Below are 7,941 nucleotides of genomic sequence, written 5' to 3' on the forward strand. Positions count from 1 at the left end.
AACATTTTGCAAGATGTAAAATACACCCAATCAACAAGTTGCACACCTTAGCCTTACACAGTGTTGCGAGTCAATTATATTTCAATACAGCTGGGGGGAAAAGTTAAAGATGAAATAATTTTTAAAAGAAACAGTGAGATAAGAAATGGATGTTGTTTTAAGCTGCTAAATATGTGATGATTTATTAAGCACCATGGGAAACTAATAAAATGCTCGATTCATGTGTTGAAAAATTTATGTGCAAAAGAAAAAGAAAATAAAAAAGTATGTGCAGTCTGATGAATGCTTATACAGAACAACAATTCAAATTAAGAAATAGTACACTGCCAACCTTAAATGTCCCTTTGTGTCCCTTCTTGATCATGCCTTAAAGCAAACACTTTCTGTTTTTGTTTTATGCTTTTACTGTCTGGGAATACATCCCTGGGTGCAAGTTTTTGAAAGCTGTATAAATTAAACAGTAATAAATTTTTTTCCTGTCTGTCATTTTTTTATTCATCTTAATGTTTGAGGATTGTGTTCAGCTCTGCTTCAATTTCATTGCTATAAAGTATTCCATTTCAAAAAATAAAAATAAAAATAAAATATAAATAAATAAATAAATAAATAAATAAATAAATAAATAAATAAAGTATTCCATTTCATGAACATACCGCAATTTACTTAAGCATTTACTGTTGGTGGCCATTTGAGTTGTTTGACTAATAGTATTTCATTTGAACTGGGATTTTTATAAATAGGATATAATTGAATAAATAGGATATAATTAAATTTAGTATTTTAATCCAATCCTCCCCTTTTGATAGGTGAGTGTCATACATTCATTTTGATCACGACAAGCAAAACACTTGTTTGTACTTCTTTGTTATCTTAGTTTCCCCAAGATGTGAAAGACAAGATCACTTAACCATTAACTCTATTATCAGATGTAGAGGCCAAAGGCAGGCTGCCCCAAAATGGGTCACTTTAGCATGAAGATAATTTTAGTGAAAAAGTAATAAAAACTCAGCAGGTCAGGAAAGGTTTTTTACCTCCCTCTCAACTATTTAACTAGGCTAAAATATTTCTTTTTAACTAGGCTCTACACCCAATGCAGGGTTTAACCTCATGACCCCAAGATTAAGAGTCTTATGCTCTACCAACTGAGACATCCAGGAGCCCTCTAAAAAGAATTTAGATACAGAACCTCCTGCAAGAAGGAAGCTATCACCATAGATAATTACATTATGATATGAACTAGGTATGATAGGAAGGAACCTATCAAGACCTGTTGGTCAAAGTCCTCTATGTCCCATTGTTTCCCCAGTGGCCCAGCAAACAGTTGTCTACCAAGTGGTTACTCTTTTTCCTCTTCCTATAATTTGTATTCCTTCCCTTTGAAGTCCCAGACCCCAACCCCCTTTTCCTTAGTTCAGAATGACATATACTTCATTTTACCTATCTCTGGAATTTCCTTGTCCATGTGGTTTCCCCAGATGAATGCTATTAAATTTGATTTTCCCCTGTTAATCTGTCTCCTGTCAATTTGATTCTTATTCTAGCTAGAAGGACCTTGAAGGGGACAGAAATTCCTGCTTCCTGACACAGAATAAAGGAACTTGATAGGGATCCACTTTAATCAGGCAGATCTAAATGAATGCTTGATAAAGACCAGAAATTAAATTATACATAATCTAAAATGATGAACTAACAATAATTATCTTTCATATATTAATGACAAAGCATTGAAATAATTAAAACAAAAAAGAGGATACATGGACAGAAACTTGCTTGTAATAGGATATTTAACATACTACTCTATGATAAATGATATGTGTGTGTACTTCAAGACTTCATGTATTCTAATTAATGTGTTTGAATTTATGTACAGATATATCTCAAACTTTACATACAATTTAAAAATGTCCACAACTTCTTTTCAGGCATCCATGAAACATTTTCAAAAATTGCCCATATAATAATTGATCTCGATGCAACACAATTATATGAAACACGTCCTCCAATCAAAATATAATGTAGTCACTCATAACAAAGATAAAGAGAAAATCCTGATGATTTGAAAATTTTAGAACATAACTTTAAATGGCTAGTAGATCAAAACGGAAAGAAAAACTACAACTTTAGACTATTTACAGAATAATAAAAAAGAAGACCACCACAATGTGCGGTAACTGGTAGGATACCCAAAGCCTTACTCAAATGGAAATTTGTAGGTCTAAATGTATTTGTGATATTATGATATAATTAGACAAATATATTTGATCTTTGTCCCTGGTTCCTGGCCCAAAGCTCCTAAAATTCTTGGAATTTCCTGAGTGATCCGGTTAAGAGGAACAGCTTTTATTATTCATTTTAAGCCTCTTTCAACTATATCTGATTTTATGCCAATAAGGTTACTCTCAGTGGGCCCTATTTAGCTTCAGGATGAAGGCTTGTTGCCAGAGGAACCAACTAAGTGATTAGAGGGGTGGAACTTTCAGCTCCACCCCTAACAGGGTTCAAAAGCTTCTGAGCTAGTGAACACATGGAAGTTCTGGGAAGGCAGCATGCCTAGAGAGGGCATTGAAGTTTCTTGGCCCTTTGCACATACCTTCCTTATGCATCTCTTCCGTCCAGCTGTTCCTGAGTTGTATCCTTTATAATTAAATCAGTAATATTAAGCAAAATGATTCTCAGAGTTCTGTGAGCCATTCTAGCAAGATATAAGGAGGGGGTCATGGAAACCCCCCAACTTCGTAGCTGGTAAGTACCAAGTATAGATTGCCCACACTTTGGACTGACATCTGAAGTGGAGGCAGTCTTGTAGAACTGTGGGGTCTGTGCCAACGCTGAGTAGTTAGCATCAGAATTGAATTTAATTGTAATACACCCAGTGGGTGCCCAGAAAGCAGCAGAACTGGTTGGTAGGAGAAAAAAAACCTCCACACATTTGGTGTCCGGAGTGTTCTGTGGATAGAAACAGATCAAAATAGTCGTACTTGGGTTTGTTTTAAATACAACTGAAATCGGTACTCGACTGAAAAATTTTTAAATGTTAAGGAAAAAAAAATGAAAGTGATTTTTAAAAAGGAAAACTTAAAAATCCAAGCAGAGCATAATTGCTGTCTGTTGATTGCAAAATGCTCACAATTTTTCACCCTTACCTGAATCTACTCCTTTGGCAATGTGATTTTGCAACTCCTCTCAAGAAGGAGAGTCTCTTTCCCCAAACTTTGATACCAGTTGGGCCTTGTGACTTACTGTGCTCAATAATTTGCAGCAGAAGTGGTGGCTGTCATGGTAGAGGGAAAGAGTCCATGTGGCAGGTTACAGAGTCTGAAGTGACACATGACTTCTGTCCACATTTCACTGGGATAGCAATCACATGGCCACATCTAAATCCAACAGGAAGAGCAGCAAAATTCTCTGTGGCCAGAAAGCAGACTAGAAATTTTTAGTGAGCAAATTAAATAGAGGGCTTGTTATGATCTGATATCCTCTTATTTGTTTGTTAAATATTTTTCACTCCCTCCACTAGAGCATGAGTTCCATGAAGGCAAGGCTCTTGCTTATCTGTACCTGCTGTACCCCTTGCTCTTAGGATGTTCCTTGCCTCAAGGGAGGTTTTTAAAAATAAATTATCATGTCATGCAAAATTATTTGATAGTGAATTTGAAAAATCTTACTAATGTGGAAAGATTCTGAAGAATATAATTTTAACCATAAATTGCTTAAGAAATAGAATATCTGAGGAGAGCAGTTATGGAAGCATAAATATTTAAAAATTACCTCCAAAAAATCTTCAGGAATCGATGATTTTCTAGCTAATGAATTCTTTCAAAATTCTAAGGAAGAGCTAATTATAATGCCATATAAATTTTATTCACATTATTTAAAAAGCTAGAAATACATTTGTGAATCAGGCATAAGCCTTTTACTATGACCTGACAAAAAGTAAGATGAGCAAATAAATAAAACATGAGCAAATCAAATTCCTCACTGCATTAGTAGAATTATTCCACTTAAGTGGGATTTTTCCTCGGATGATTGGATATTAGGAATTGATTAGTAATTAAATATACTTTGTATCATACATATGATCACTTCAATCAAAAGTGATGCTTATCTCGATATCAATAATAAAGATTCCGATCCCAAACCAAACCACCAGCCAACATGCTATTCAACAATGAAAGAGAAGATGCATCCCCGTTTAAAAACCAGAGGATGGATGCCTGGGTTGCTCAACGGTTGGGTGTCTGCCTTCGGCCCAGGGCATGATCCTAGAGTCCCAGGGTCCGGTCCCACATTGGGCTCCCTGCATGGAGCCTGCTTCTCCCTCTGCCTGTGTCTCTGCCTCCTTCTCTTTCTGTGACTCTCATGAATAAATAAAATCTTATAAATAAATAAATAAATAAATAAATAAATAAATAAATAAATAAAAAACCAGAGGAGGAAGAAAGCAACAAAGTACTAAACAGAGTCACCATTATTTTACATTTTCTGGGGGGGGGGGAATTTTTTTAAAGATTCATGTACCTATTTTAGAGAGGAAGAGAGTGTAAGTGGGAGGGGCAGAGGGAGAGAGAGAGAGAGAGAATCTCAAGCTGATGTCACACTGAGAGCGGAGCCCAACACGGGGCTTGATCCTAGGATCCTGAGATCATGACCTGAACCAAAACCAAGAGTCGAGTCGGATGCATAACCTACTGAGTTACCCAGGCGCCCCTGAAAAGACAAAATTACCATTATTTCTCTTTGCTATGGTTGCCTATTTAGAAAATTCAGTGAATAAATTGCAAAAGTATAAGAATGATTAAAAGTTTAGTGAAGTGACTACATATGAAATGACTGCCCTGGAGTGTGATAATTTTCCTGGATTCATAACAAAGAAAACAAATCTCTGGGGAGCATTTTTCACAGGTGAAACTATTAAAATTATGCTATTGAATGAAACAAAAAAATGTTTAGAATTATTATGTGAAGAGAGTAGGTTATGTAACAACATGATAACATTTTTGTAAAATATACATATAAAATATCTGTATTTTAAAAGGATAGACGTGGGGCACCTGGGTGGCTTAGTCCGTTAAGCATCAGACTATTAATTTTGGTTCAGGTCATGATCTCAGGGTCATGGGATGGAGCATTGCGTTGGGCTCTGCGCTCAGCGTGAAGTTTGCTGGTCTCTCTCCCTCTGCTCCTCCCCTCATGCTCACTCTCTCTCCCTCTCTCTCAAATAAATAAAATCTTTTTAAAAATTAAATAATATACATAAAAATACTAACACACAGTATTCCACACAAAACACATAAAAATATTCCAGGCAGACCAAAATGATAGACACAAAAATGTTAATAGATGGGATCTCTACATCAGAGAATTAAAAATAACTTTGAGTGTTTTCTCTGTATTCCCCAGCATTTTCTGGTATTTCTGTTCCTTTTTTAAATAGAACAATATTTAAAGAAAATTAAAAGAATATGCATTTAGGGAGAATATCTAACAAATGCAAAAGAAAACATGAAATATAAAAAAAGAAAATATGAAATATGTAAAAATAATTTTAGGAAGAGATATTTATAACTGCTCTAAACCTGCATCACACCTACATTGCTGGTGGGAATATATAAGAGTAGAGTCACTCTGGAAGAACATTTGGCAGTTTCTTAAAAAGCTAAAATGCAAATGCTATATGACTTCATGATTACACTCCTGAACACCTGACCCAGAGAAATAAAAACTTATGTTCACACAAAAACCTGTACAGTAATGTTTACAGCCAATTCCAATCCAAAAGTTTCCATGCTATGCAACTCCTTTCATGTAACATTCTTAAAATGACAAAATTATAGAAATTGAAAAGAGACTAGTGGTTTCCAGGGAGAATAGAGGAAGGAGGCAAGTGAGGGTGGCTATAAAAAGGCAAGATGACAGATCTTTTTGGTGATGGAAATATTTGGTATTTGATGGTATTAGGTATCAGTGTCAGGCTACTGTGATACCATGCTGTAGTTCTGCAAGACATTATCATTTGTGGAAACCAGGTCAAAGGTAAATGGGATTTCTCTGTATAAGTTCTTACAATCACATGGAAATCTATAAATTATTTCAAGATTAAAGCTTAAAAAAAAGATTATATACTGACAAGTAATTGCCAACTTAGATTGCGTAGAAAGGAAAAATAGCTCTAAAGAGTTATTTGGGGGGACAACTGACAGAAATTTAAATACGGATGTGCATTGGATAATATTTATTGTATACAGTACATTTTGGAGTGTGAAAATAGTATTGTAGCTATACAGGAGACTATATAATGGTCCTTGGTCTCAGTATACTCAAGTATTGAGGGATAACATATAACAATGTCTGCACCTAACTTTTAATTAAAAAATAAAATAAAAACTCTCCAATAATTCAGAGAGGGAGAGAAAAAGAGGGAGAGTGAGCACCAACATGGAACATTTCTGAAAGATAAGCAAATAGATAAGATGCTCTAAAGAGAGTAGTGATGAGAAAAACAGGCCTCAATAATCAATAGTTATGAACTTTGACCCATACTAGGAATTTTAATGTTTTACTCGCCTACACAAACAGTGGCTCCTTTCCACTTTCTTAGATAAATGCCATAAAGTTTTTATAAGCTTTCAATGTTTTACTGACTAGACACTTTTTCAAATGCATATCATCAATACCTTTAGCCATTTTCAAGTTTGCCAATGTATGGCTTCAACCTCCACCATCCCTTCTAGTCCGAACATGCGTGGGTCTCATCTTCCCCACTGGAATGTCTGCGAAAAACATGGGCAATCTTAGAGGTGGCTAGGGATGGTACTTATGTCAAAAGCGTTGTGACCTTCATGAACTCAGGGATCCTGGTAGAGTGACCCTGAACTCCTAGCAGGTCAGCACTGCCTTCCAATGTAGGTTATGTAAATAGCAAGGCCTTGTTTTCAAATGTTAAGCTGGTCTTTTTTTTTTAATCACAATGGTTACTTGAAGAAAGTTGACTGAGTTGGAAAACAGATTGACAATCTTTCTGTAAAGTTACTTGTAACAGAGGTAATCAATATTCATAGCCTTTGACCTATCAATTTCCATTGAAGGAATCCACTTTAAAGTCATAGTGTAAATTAAGGACAAAGGTTCATGCACAAAAGTTCATTGACACATTATAAAAGCAAATATAGTAAAAATAACCTTGAGGAATAGTTAACTTACTATAGGCATAGCCATACACAGGAAACTGTACATTCTTTAACATTATTTTGAGTCATTTTAATTACATTGGAAATGCTTGATATAAGAAGTGAAATAAATATAAACTATTTTAAGAGCAACGGAACTAAAGCTGATGAATCATTTTAGTTTCCAGTTTTGTTCTAATTTCTAACACTTTATTTCCTCTCGGGGGAATATGATATTTGGCATTTTCCCAATTTAGTTCTGAGGGATTTCCCATCAGAAAACATGCCTCTTTGGTCATGGCTAAAATTATCTCTGGTTCATTGATTTCTGGCATTGACTGTTGATATCCCTAGTTCACCGATTGCAGAAAACAAAAAAATGTAGATGACCTTTAATAAATGCCTCACACAAAATTTACCTTCACCACCACCCTCAAAAAATTTTGGAAATCTTCCAGTGTGCATATGTCAAATTGTCAAAGATTATTATGAATTTACCATAATTATTAGAATGCTGGACCCCCAGCAGAATGTCCTTCAGGAAAGCAGTAGAGTATTAGCTGTCATTCAAAACACAAAAATTGGGACACCTGGGTGGCTCAGCGGTTGAGCATCTGCCTTTGGCTCAGGTCATGATCCCATTGCCCTTGGGATCAAGTCCCACATCGGCCTCCCTGCGTGGAGCTTGCTTCTCCCTCTGCCTCTGCCTCTGCCTCTCTCTGTGTCTCTCATGAATAAATAAATAAAATCTTCAAAAAAAAAAAAACCCACAAAA

This window comes from Canis lupus, chromosome 18, assembly GCF_011100685.1.
Source record: "Canis lupus familiaris isolate Mischka breed German Shepherd chromosome 18, alternate assembly UU_Cfam_GSD_1.0, whole genome shotgun sequence".
Taxonomy (NCBI): domain Eukaryota; kingdom Metazoa; phylum Chordata; class Mammalia; order Carnivora; family Canidae; genus Canis; species Canis lupus.